Raw genomic sequence first — 13,394 nt, 5'->3', positions numbered from 1 at the left:
AAAATATATATATATATATATTTTTTTTTTTTTTTTCCAAGGGTAAAGGTTAAAGGCTGCTGAAACTCCCAGAACAATGGTTGGCATGCAGTGGTGTTCCATTAATGCTGATTCCTTGTCGCCTCCTCTTATGGGTCGTCAAGCTCCTTGGCAGGTGGGAGCTTGTTTGTTCCCTGGGATCTCCCAGTGCTCAGCAGTGGTGCTGGTAAGTACTCGCTGAGTGAGTGCAGGATGAATAGATTCTTTCCATGCATTATCTGCCTCCTTATAAATAAATATATTAACTTCCTACTGACTGCATCATAGCTAATCACTGCTAGAGATGAAGGCTTTGGGGACTTAATGATTTTTGAAAACTATATTCAAGGTTAAATTATGAGTCAAGCCAAGACTTTAAACTGCTGGAAGCAATTTCCTCATATTTCAACAGTTGCTCAACCGCATCCGCTTTATTTATTCAACGCCCGGGAGCCCCTCCCTCTCACACTCTCCCTCCTCTGGAGCAGGCACATCCTGGAAGCATCCCTGCCGCATCGCCCTGGAAAGGAAGCCAGGCGCAGAGCACAGTTTAGGGCTGAGGCGCCTCCGGCCTGTGGGGGGGGCGTGTTGTGTTTGTCCTTGGTGTGAATCTCTTCACTTCCTAAATTCTGCATTTACTCACAATGTGTGAAGGACTGAAAGGGGAGATTGGCCTTTGGAATTGGCCCCTCTCCTATCCTATGGGCAGTCTAGCTAACACATATCCATCCTGAGACTCTAGGAAGGACTAGAGGTGGCAGAGGGGACAGTGGAGGCCCTTAACATCGCCTTTGGCTGCTCAAGGGTACTGGGCCCTGCATGTCTCCTTGGTCACCTTTTTCTTATGGTTCTTCTTATAGACCTCAGTGCCTCAGGTTTCTTGGTCTCCCTCAAGGCGGGTGGAGTAAATTTGGTCCATCAAGTAGGGCTGTTCCACCATTCCTGATACGGAGTGGTTTCGTTATTTTTTTGGTTTTGACTTCTTCCTTACATTTTAAGCTTCCCAAGGGTGGTGTTTTGTCTGGTTTATAGTGGATTGTGTTTTTAATAACTAAGATCAAGCATGTGGTCAGATGCAACTCTAATTGTTTAGGAGGAAAAAAAAAAACCACATAGCTTTTATCCTGGAAAGATAATTTAGCAACAACCACGGACCAGACCTTCTTTTCTGTGTGGTACCCATTTTCCTGAGAGAAGGTGGTGAGAGGACTTTGGATGTTGAAGGGCTTTTGGGGGGGGCTTGACAGAGTCATTTCTCTCCTGTTTTACAGAGGCCTGAGAAGGTGTGGACCAGTCTGTAAAGGGATGCTGTAGACCCCCAAGGCAGAAAAGGGACAAGAGGGCAACCTTGACCCCAGAAGCATGTGAAGAGGGAGTCAGCAAACTGGAGGGTGTGGCCCTTACCCAGATTCATGGGCTGGAGGGAAGTGACCAAGTGGACCAAGTGGACTGATGGGGAAGGCCTGGTTGAAACTCAGCAAATAGATGACTCTGGAAAGATCTGAGTACCCAGTTCCCCTGACATGCTGTCTAGACCTGAGGGCCAACCACTGAGCCTGTGTGCTTGTGAACTAAGGATATGGTATCCTTGACCCCTATAGTGATCCCGGCCAATACCAGCATGGCCTGGACCTGCTGAAGACCATTTGTCAACAGTGACTCCTGCTGGTGAGGAGGAGCATTGCACACATAGCCCGAGGAGACTTCCCTGATTCTCAAAACAGATGTGACTCTTGAAGCCCTGGAGTTCTTGGACAAGGGGTGAAGCCATGAGAAATACATTAACACTGAGAAAGAGGGAGATCTTGGATTTATACCTATTAGTAGAAAAGTCTTGAATGATTCATTTAAAAGCAAAAAAAAAGATGGGGGCTACCATTCATCATACCCCCCAATGAGTGAAATTTCTTATACCAGTTACAAAACTTGAACAGTGCACAACACTTGGCACGTAATTGGACTTTGGTGCATGCTTTTTAAATGAAGGGGATGGGTGGCTGGATGAGGAGATGAAAATAAGGCTCATTTAACAGCATATTGGGATAAAAACTGCACAGACTCATTCAATTTATTCCTCATAAATGGTAAACATTGCTGTCGTCCTTCTTTCTACACAGGAATCGTTCAAGGGCCCATCTCCTGGAGCAAATGGTGAAAATCGTAATTTGAACTCAGAATAGATTCCCAAACCCATGGAGGTTCCACTCATGTTGTAGTTGAGGGAGGAGTCCTAGGATTGGTGAAAGGGATTTAATTGAAGTAAAGTTGAGCAAAGCCTTCACAAAAGGACACCTTCTGGTTTTCTCTTGAGAATTCTGATCTAGAGTGAGGACCGTGGTCTGAGAGTCCCAGCAGAGCCACCTTCAACAATGCTTGTGGGGGCCATTAGTTACAACCATGCCCTACTGGATATAGGAAGGGAGATGGGAATAGAGGTTAGTCAAAGACATAAATTGAGAGACAGAAAAACAAATAGCAAGGTGGGCAAAGAGGCCAGGGAAAGAGATCACGTCAATAAAACCGATGCATTGAGATTATTCAACTGAAAGACACAAGTGGGTGGTTTTGCAAGGATTCCTGACAAAATCACATGAGGTTAATTATTTCGACCCCCATTTCCTGCTATCACACTTGACTGAGGGCATCCTGGACTGGAAACGACACCAGTGCCCTCAATAATGCATGTGCAGCAACTAATGATCTCTCTGGAGTGTAGCTCAAGTTCCTGGAGTACAACTGTAACTCTAGAAGCAAATTGGCTTTGCAGTAATGACTCCAACATAATTGCTAGTGGTTTCTGGTCCATTTTGGCAAGAAACACAAAGCATGCAATTATTAAGTTTTTTTTTAAGAGCTATGGCTCATCTTGGAATATTAGTAAATATGTGACTGTCGGGAACTCAATTGTGCAGAAGTGTCACTTACACTAAGCCCCAGGAGGGTGGAGACCCTGATTGCTTCACGCAGGTTGTTCCCAAGACCTGGCTCATGGGCGAAAACCAGTAAATATTTGAATAAACTGTGCTCTGAAACAGCGTTTCTTTGAATACCTGGAAGTATCACACATAGGTAACTAACTACCAGTCTTGGGGACACTTTTGGAAAATCAAGAAGCAGCCTAGTTGGTTTTCAGTTTCATTCATTTATCACATATTGATTGGGCCTCTCCCCTGTGTTAGGAGCTGGGTTTGTTGAGCAGGTCTCACGGTGACTGGTGCAGGACGTTGGAAGGAGGGTAAATTTTACTCTGACCAGGAAGACAGGAATGCTTTCCCACATGGCTCCCATTTCCGGTTCAGGCAAACAGGCCACTCATACCTTTTCCACTTCCTCAACTGCACATATCCCTGCTTAGCAGAGGTTCCCCCATGTACAAATTTCTGGGACCTGGAAAAATCACCCACCCGCCATTGCCTAATGCTCACAGGTCCATCAAAACCACGAACCTAGGAATTCACTTCTGAGCCCGTCGGGTATCTGGACTGTGGGAGGAGGATTGCAGCCTGAAGGGCTATTGTGCCTCAAGATAAATAGCTGAGTATCAGCTGCACCAGGGAGCACTGGATAACTGTTTCTTATGGAAATAAATAAATAAATAAGATTCCTTTAGGCTGGAACAGGTTCTTTCGGGTGCAGGTAGACCTGGCTGTGAGGTGCTTGTGCTGTGGTGTTCCCAAGAAGCAGAGGACACACGGAATCACAGCTCTTCTGTGGCTGGAGGACCTCTGGGAAACACTTGGTAGGGTGGAAGCGCTCACAGTGGAGTTTCCCCACCCAGCTCAGGAGAAAGGCCCTGAAACCAATCATGAGGCTTGTCTCCTTGTCTCCTGGGGTCCTAGATGCCCCCTGACTGTTATTTAAATCTTCTGTTTGTCTGTCCTCAAGAGTGTACTCTTTCCACTTTGCATGGAGAGATATAGGGCATGGGGACAAAAGAAAGATCATATGTCTGCATAGTGAAGCTTCATGCCACCTGGGCTCCCTTTGATGACAGTAGGAATTATAATAATTGTGTTAATAATGGTATCCTATACTTGGCTTTTATTAGATCTTATTAGTACCTATACACTTCATCTCATGGCATCTTCCCATCAGTCCTCTGAGGCAGGCACTGTTACTATCCCCATCTTACAGATGAGCAAACCAAGTTTAGGCAAGGTAAGGAGCATGTTTCAAGAAACAGAGCCGGCAAGTGTTTAACCTCTCAGTTGAATGCCACCAGGTCCTAAGCCCTCATCCACAGCACCCCAGGCTGCACAAGGCATTCGGGCAGCAGCCTGACTCAACCACCTGACTCCCACTTGAAGTTCATGCCCACACTGACAGCGGGAACCATAGGCTGTTACTTTACCCCTTGAAGCCTGAGTCTCCTTATGTACGGGCAGAATAACTGCACAGGACTGAATGGGAATTGGTTTCCAGTACTTGTGGGAATCCAGTGTGCACCGAGAGCTAAGAAGGTCATTTCAATATCAGCAGGCATACAGGCCTCAGGACCCACATGTATGGTGTGCTTACCCTAAGTGCATATGAGAATTGGGATTGCCCATCAAAGCATTTGAACATTGGCACTTTTTGAATCCACAGCTTCAAGCTGAGCTCTGTCAGATTATAACTCCTCCTCAGGGGGTTACCTGCATGGTTACTGTAAATGAAGCCTGTGGATGTTTTGGTGTCAAGTGGCAGCCTCGAAATATTGTCCCAGCAAAGTTAATTACACGTACCCAATGCTCTCCATGTACCTTCTCCGTTTCTCGCACAGTCAGGTTTGCAATTTCCTGTGCTTTCCCTTGATCTATTTTTATATTACCACATAATCATTCAACCCCTAAATATATCCATCATCCTGGATTTGCATTTTTTATATTAAGTTGCTTCCTGCCTCGCATAGTTTAATCAGTGTTTGCTCAACTCTCTGAGTATCAGAGACAGTAGGATTATAAGATGTGGGTCCCAGCCCAGCCTTGGGTGGCTTGTCTTCTCTGTGACTTGGGGCAGATCCCTTCTGTCCATTTTGGGCTAAGAGTGCTCATTTAAAAAATGGGGGGGAGGTGAGACCTACACTACAGAATGGTTGTGTGGCTCACAATGGGCACTATATGTGGGAAGAATTGGTGTTAGTAATGGCCCATCTTTGGGTGAGTTTATTGAGCATTGCCAAGACCTCAGTACCATGGGTGCCCAGATGGGGGTAGGGGAATAAGAATAGCAAGCTTGTGATCTGTGAAAGCAAACTGGCCCTGCCTTATCCTTCCGATCTGTGTGACCTTGGATATGCAATTTAACCTAGCAGCACCTCAGATTAGACAGAATGGCTGTCAAGTAGAGATGAAATCATACCCACGTCACTGATCTATGTTAGGATTCACTCAGTGCTTCCCAAATGGGGGTAATTTTTGTCCCCAGGGACCAATTAGGGATGTTCAGTGATGCTTTTGGTTGACACAGTGGGGGACACAAGGTGCTACTGATACCTCAGGAGTAACCAGGGACATTGCTGAACATCCTACAATGCACCCCCAACATAGAATTACCCAGTTCAAAACATCAACGGTGCTGAGGTTGAAAACCCTTCATCAGCTGACATGATACTTGTACACGTGGGTCCTCACACACACCCAGCTCCAGCACAGGCCTGGTCCCTGTGCCCAGTGTGTCCACGTCCGAGTTCCCCATCTGCCAGCTTCTTGGATGAAAGGCACTAGTCTGATGCCTCTTTGAATCTCTCTGGGTATTTAGTATAGTGACTACACAAAGGACATACTCTGTAATGGCCGGTGAAATCAATAGCTCCCCTAGAGGTGACTGCAATTTGGTTTCAGTGTTGGACTGGGGGGTGGTAGAGATATATAGATGTAGGGGATCAGTGTTCAGGAAAGAGGGTGGGGCTTTGCAAGAAGGCACTGATGAGTGCTGCAGGAAGGGAGTCCGGCCCTGGCTGGCCACAGTGCTCGGCCCTTACAGAAGAATACACGCTAGATGAGGGGGTGGGCATCTTTGGATCTCCAGCCCTGGGACGACAGCCCCCCTTCTCTGAGTCAAACTTGAACTACCCAGGATGAGGTCTGTTGAGGCCTACAGGAGTCATCTGGCTCCTGTGTTTGTCTTAGGAGGAAACAGTGGTGCGGCTGAATACTGGGAGAATCTGGACCAGAGCTCATAGGTGCGTGTCTGAATGAGCATCATCATATCCTCGAGGGCTAGCAGGCAGCTTGATACGCCAGAGTTGCTTGACAAAATGTCCCCACCTATCTCAGGAAAACAGGCCTTTGAAACTCCATCCACTTCTTGTCCTCTGGAACCTGCCTGCACCCTGACTTATGAATATTTATTCCCACTGTTTGTCTGCTCTCATGTTTTCATCTGATTCGTGACTATACTCTTTCTATTTTGCATGGGGATGGGGTGGGGATCAAGGATGGTTCACAACTCCTCAGGGTGTAGTGCTTTGCCACCACATCTCCTTGCAACAGTAGCATGGCATAACAACGGTATAAATAACGACAGCTTATAGTTCCTGAGCTTTGGATACTTACTCGTGCTTATATGTTTCATCTCGTTACATTCTCCCATCAGCATTCTCAGGCGGGCACTGTTACTATCCCCATCTTACAGATGAGCAAACCAAGGTTTAGCTAAGGTAAGCAGCATGTTTTAAGTAACAGAGTTAGGATGCGTTCAACCTCACAGTCGAATTATACCAGCTCCTAAGTCCTTACCCACAGCACCCCAGGCTGCAGAAGGCACTTGGGCAGCAGCCTGACTCAGTGACCTTGACTTCCACTTGAAGTTCATGACCATGCTGACAGCAGGGACCATAAGCAGTTACTTTACCTCTTAAAGCCTGAGTCTCCTTATCTGTAAAATGGGCAGAATAACTGCACAGGACTGAATGGGATTTGGTTTCCAGTATGTGTCCATCCCCTTCCCTCCATGGACATCCAGTGTGCACAGAGAACTGAGAAGGACATTTCCATTTCATGTCCTCTGAGAACCCACAATTCAGAGCACTTTCTAGAGGAGGCACAGATGCCCTGCCCTGCTCAACCCCGTGGGAATCTTGGGAGCAATGAGGCGAAGTCTTTTAGTTACAGGTATTTTCTCTCTTGCTTTAGAAAAGTGCCCAGGCCAAGGGTTGGGGAGGTAGCTCAGTGGTAAAGTGCTTGCCAAGCATGGATAAGGCCCTGAGTGTGATACCCAGCACTGCAGGAAAAAAACAAAACAAAACTATAAAAGTGCCCAGGCCACAAATTAGCAGGCAATCAATCCTTGCTAAATTGCATGCATAATTAGACACAGAAGAAAAGGACACACACATATGTATATGCAGAAATAGATGGAAAAGACACTTATCCTCAGACTTTCAACCTTAAATTCTTAAAAACCCGACCTCTGGTTCACCCTTTAAATGACAGGCACCAGGACACTCTGGCTGAGAGGACCTCCCTGGGTGGCCTCTGGTCCCATTCTGTAGTTTCCTGGAACTTTCTCTGCTTCCCTGATGCTGTCTCTGATCCTTCTTGCCTTCAATGATTTCCCCTTTCCTAGGATCAAGTCTCCATATCTTACCAAACTGCTTCACGTGTCCCAGCTCTGAGAGGCGTCTATAGCAAGATTTGATTGGAATCATGACAGAGTAAAACAAGGTGAAATGTAGACTCAGGAAACCAGGATTTAATCTTCCCAGGGTCCTTCAACTCTCAGAGCTTCAGTTTCTGCCTTCGTAACAAGGAAACGCTCACCCCCTCTTCTTCTGCTTTTGGAAGTCAGGTAGGATAGTGCCTGCTGAAGAGTCTCACATCAGGAGGGGACGAAGACATAAGACATTCATGCATGTCTCACCCACCAGATGAAAGGTCTCATGAAAATACAGACACCGTTCTTTGCATCTTTTAGAATCCCTTCTAGTGATTTCTCCCATAGAGGTGATACACAGACACTGTCCCCTCATGCAGTGTCTACATGTTAAAATTTGTGTTATGGGTTTGTAATATAAAGCACACTGATGCCCAGAAAAAGAGGAACATAGACGTGGTTCCCCTTTCTTTCTCCCGGTTCTATTTTTCTCTTTTTATTCCTATTGGATCACTTTGGTTTGGTTTGGTATGATGAAAGAGCTGGGAAACATATCAGTTGAATAGAAGCAAATGCATCTCTACTCGCACAGAAGACATAGGAAAAAATCATCAAATGCAATTAGGTACAGAGCTTGCACCGCCAACCTGAGCACACTCGAGCTCTTTTAAAAATGAGCAGAGAGTTGAACAGAGAGGGGAGCAGCTGGGGTGGAGGAGCAGAGGTCAGGTGATCAGGAAAGCCCATGTGTGGTATGCTGCAGCGCTCCCCCTGCCCAGGACTGCCACCCAAGCTCAGCAGCAGCTGCAACCACACGTGTTGAACACAAGAGGGAGAGGAAGCTCCACGCAGCTCCAGACCAGGACCCACTTCTTAGCACTGTTCCTCTCTCCTGTTCTATGGAGTGCCCGCTCACCTGTGGCCAAGGTGGTGCTAATAAAGTTTTTGTTGAAAGCTGTCTGCTGATGGATGACTTCAAGGCCTCTGGGTGCCTTTTCCCTTGTTTGCGAAGTGGTTGGCTCCAGGGATTGACGGATGGAAAGAAAATAAACAGCAGTGGTTTCTTTCTTCTACCTGGCTCCCAGGGGAGAGAGGGGCAGAGGCAGAGTAAAAGAGGAGGACACACACAGAGAAAAACCATGCCAAGAATGCTCACAGCAGAGGCTGCACAGGCGAGGGGTGGGGAGGGGTGACTCTCACCCCCTCGAGGAAGGGAAATGACATGAAATAAAACCAGAGACTCTCATCTTCTGATCCTGAGTCTCCCCCTTTTTTTCCCCCACCCATGGGGGAGACTTGAACTGGGCCTGCTTTGTTTATGTAGGAGAGACTCCGGTGTCTTTAAACACATGTACCAGATCAAAGGCCTTTCAGGATAAAAGAAGCCTCAGTCAGATGTGGTCCAAAAGCCTCCTTTTAGCCTGGCAGGCGGGGAGTCAGCCCTTACGAGATGAAGGGCCCACAGGAAGACGTGTCTCGTAATAGCCAACAAAATAAAAACGAAAAGCTACTGATTGCAGAGGAAAACGCAAGGACTCATTATAAACCAATTTTTGGTTATTAAAAAATGGATGGAGGGTAAGGAACAGGGTGGAGATGGGAATCATGAGTCCTCATTTTAGACCAGCAAGCATTTATTGAACACCTACTATTTAGGTCATTACTTTACTACATCATTATCTTATCCGATGAGGAGAGTGGAGAGAAGCGTGTTGGAGGAAGTGTCCGCTGTCCACTCACCGTGGACAGGTTGAGGATTGAAGAGCTCCTGGGTGGGGCAGATAAGCAGCCTTCAGCTCATGATTATGTAGACTATGCAGTAAGGGCTAGTTAGTCCATGGCTCCTTAAGTCAGGGTTTTCCAGTTAAATGACCTCTGAGTGCCCAGAGCTGCAACAGGGCAACAGCCCTGCACTGGTCCCGGCTCCAGTGAGATGTTTCCTAGAGCAACAACGAACGGGGCTGAAAGGCAAGAGGCACCCCTTGCTTTCCTCAGGGACTGGGCTCCCCAGGGCTGCAAGAGAGAACCCCTATTCTTGCATCTCAGAGCAGCAGCCTGAGCATCAGAGATGAGTAAATTGACTCACGAGTCCATCTATTGATGAGTTCTTATATTCCTGAACTTCTTGCTGGGGATACAGCCTCCAACCAGCCAGGCAGGATCTCTGTCCCTAGAGTCGGGGTGGAATGGGGGCCAACTGTAGGAGCAGACAGATACTTCAAGGAGATGAGACACGTTGCCAAAAATGATTAGCACTGAGAAGACAGGAAGCAGGAGATGGGGTGGTGAGTGGGGTGGGGTGGAGGTGGAGGTGGAGATAGGCTTCTCTGGGGAGGTGACATAGAAGAGGCCAGCTTCGGAGGACACTTTCCAGGCAGAGGAAAATATAGCGCAAAACTTGTCAAACCAGCTTGGCATGCCTGAGTCACAGGAAGAACTCTGGTCAGGATGGGGCACATCTGGGCCTGGGAGGGGTCTTGAGCAGCTCTCTGAAACTTGATAAAGGAAGGCAGTCCTCCCAGGCCCCATCGCCAGAGATTCTGAGTGGGTGGGGTGGGCATTTGAGGGGAATGGAGCAGGAATCTGCATGCTTAATAAGTGTTGGGTGATTCTCTCTTCACCTGGCCCAGCCCTCATACTGCTCCAGCAGATGGTGACATGGGGTTAATGACCAGAATCCCAGATTTGAACTCATTTTTATCCCATTAGCTGGGCATTTATGATTTGGTCAAGGCTCATGTCAAATTGCAGCAGCAGCAGGAGGCCTCGGAATGATTAAGCACAAATGAGAAAATAGCACAGAGATGCTCTATGGTTTCCCAAAGGCCACCCAGCACGTGAAATGCTTTCCAGGGTTCAGGTCAACCAGTGGCTGAGCCCCAAGGCTCTATTGAGTGTGAACTGGCCTGTGCAATTATCACCTGGAAAGAAAAAAACAACTAGAGATCAAATCTCCATAAAGTACTCATGAAAGGCTGACTTTGCTTCATGACCCTCCCCGGTATGCCCTTCATAACAAACGATTTGCTAATGTTCACCTAGGAAACTAAATGGAAAGAGTTGTTGTAAGAGGTATTTATGTGTAAACCAATCAACATCAGCAAAACACTTTAGTCCTATAATGATTGATCTTTAACCCTGCTTTATGGCAATGTAAAGCCAGGAGGAAAGTTGTGTATTGAGACCTCTCAGAGTTTGAAATAACAATGCCATCTGTATCTTAGAAAAGAATGCTTTTCTCTTGCATTCTTTTTTTCTTTCTAATTAGGGGTGGTGGTGGCAGGGCAAATATCTAGCACATATTAAGTAGTAAATTAGTATGGGAGCTGATTGTAGAGGACTCTGTCCCATGTCACTCTTTACAGAAACAGGAGGCTGCACTCTGCTCTTGACCTTCCCCAGAAATCCAGCTCAGAGCAGGCCCTGGGGTCCCTGGGGTTGAAAATGGTTCCCCCTTCTTGCATCTCAGAGCAGCAATTTCTGTGTTAGACAGAAAATTCATCCATGTTCATTCCTTCATTTGTTCATTCATTCATTCATTCGTTTATTTGTAAGTGAATAAATCTGCCACAGCAAAAAATTTAGGCATGTAGGCTAATATGGGGTTAAGTTGCTTAATTTGCAAATGAATTTATCTGGAAAGTTCTTTAATGTTTAATTGTGCACTTCACACACATAATTATACACAATTAGGGCAGTGCCTAAAAATCTGGGCCAAATAAACCCACTCTCAACCCAATCCCATGTGCCCTCGACACATACCCCCAGAGCTGAGCAAATAGGTGCTGTAAATCTGACAGAAGCAGGGGATGTTTAACCCACTGAGTAGCACAAAAGCATTTTTTAAGGCTCATGCAATAGCTGGTGTTTGTGTATAAACCATAGTGCTAATTGAAAAGCAGTCTTATCAATTAAAGAAGGTCCTTAAGAAGAACTGTGTAGAAACATTTTATTAGCCATCAGGTTGAGTCACTACGTATGCCAGGAAATGCTACAGCATTTCTTGAAGAATACCCTACAACTCAGATGCTCAAAGGTGGTGCCATGGTGATCAGTACCCCTGAGATCTCGCAATGTTACTGATGGGCTTGTAGACCATGCCCTCTGGACTTACCTGTGCCTGGGCTTTGACTATCAGCTCTTCCACACTTTATCTCTGGGAAACTGGGCAAGGTAGCTCTCCTCTCTGTTCTCAACTTTCTCTTCTACTAATGGGTTTGGTACTGCCCTTGACATCTATTGGGTCTATCAGGCCCAGTGCCCAATGACGAAAGTCACCATTAGGGCTGCTCTCTATCAACCCCACCCTAAAGTGCCTGGCCCACTTGAAAGCTTTATTCATAAAAGCCCAGGGTGGACCTTGGGCAAGAAGCTGAACAGAGTGAGGAGTGTGCTTGACCCTGACCTTGAGGTTGGAATGATGGCACTTTCAGGCTTACCATGCTTAGGGCAAATCACATCTTCCAGAACTTTAAATGGTTTCCCAATCACCTGGAAAACACCAGCATCAACAAAGACTGTTCTCTGAGTAATCATCAGGAGAAAGTGTTAATTGCTAAGTGTCTAAATCATACCAGAGACACTTTACGATTTTATCTCATTTCCTTTGCACAACCACTCTATGAGGGAGGGATTGTAAGCCCCACCATTTTGGAGGTGGGGAAATGGAAGTTCAGAGAAGTGTAGTAACTTCCTCCAAGGTCACAGAGCCACAGAAGGCACAGCAGATCACAGATGCAAATTCAAGTCTGGGTGACTCTAACACATTAGGCTGCCACATTATGTTTGTAATCCTCAAAACAAACCAATGGGGAGGTGCTGATAAGAACTGAGAGAGATGTGATTCTGGGGGAAAAAAAAAGAGGCTTCCTGGGAAAAACAAGTCTGGGCTGGTGGAGAGGGGGTAGAATGTAGCACAGACCAGGGCTGGGGGTGGAAGAGCACGGTCAGAGTGGATACATGGTTTGCAGCTGGGCACTGCTAGTATGAGGAACTCAAGAACTATGCTACTTCTTTGCAGTCTATGCTGCAGGGCAGGGACTCATGTGCATACGTCCATCTGCCTCCGCCCACACTGAACCTTGATTTCTCAAAGGCAGGCATGTATTTCTTTCATCTTTATTTCTCCCAAACCAGCAGAATGTCTGGTACAGAGTTAACAGTCAACACACTTAGTACATAGGTGGGTGAGCCAAAGACTGGTGAGTAATCATGGAAGTCTTCCTGCACGAGGGGGTCTCTCTCTGTGAAGATGTGGACAAGAGGGATGTGACTTACTGGACAGAAAGCTTAGGGCTGCTTTATAGTGTGAAGAACAAGAGAGAGAGAGAGACTCTGGGGTAGAGGAGGGGGCGTGGAATGGGAGGTGGGAATGGAATGCAAAAACACTGGCTCCCCTGAGCTGCTCCAAGGGCATACACCTGCTACTCAGGAGTTTGAAGCAGGAGGATTTCGAGTTTGAACCTAGCCTGGGCAATTTAGCGAGACCTTGTCTCAAAATAAAAAAATTAAAAAGGTTGGTGTGTAGCTCAGTACTCCTGGAAAGTTCAATCCCCAATACTGAAAGGAAAAAAGAAAAAAAGAAAGAAAGAGAAGAAAAAGAAAGAAAGAAAGAAAGAAGCTTCCTCACTTCCTAAATTTGGAAAGAAGCATTTGCACCTGCAGTTTGGAAACAAACATGCCTTGAGTTCAGGTCCCAACTCTAGCATTACCAGCTGTTTAACTTAGATACAGCACTTTACTTTTGTGAGCCTCAGTTTCCTCATCTGTACAACAGCAGTAAAAACAGCAGCATATCCCTG

Source organism: Marmota marmota, unplaced genomic scaffold, assembly GCF_001458135.2.
Source record: "Marmota marmota marmota unplaced genomic scaffold, marMar, whole genome shotgun sequence".
Lineage (NCBI taxonomy): Eukaryota > Metazoa > Chordata > Mammalia > Rodentia > Sciuridae > Marmota > Marmota marmota.
The sequence above is the reverse complement of the archived record's forward strand: the minus strand, read 5'-3'. Positions refer to the sequence as shown.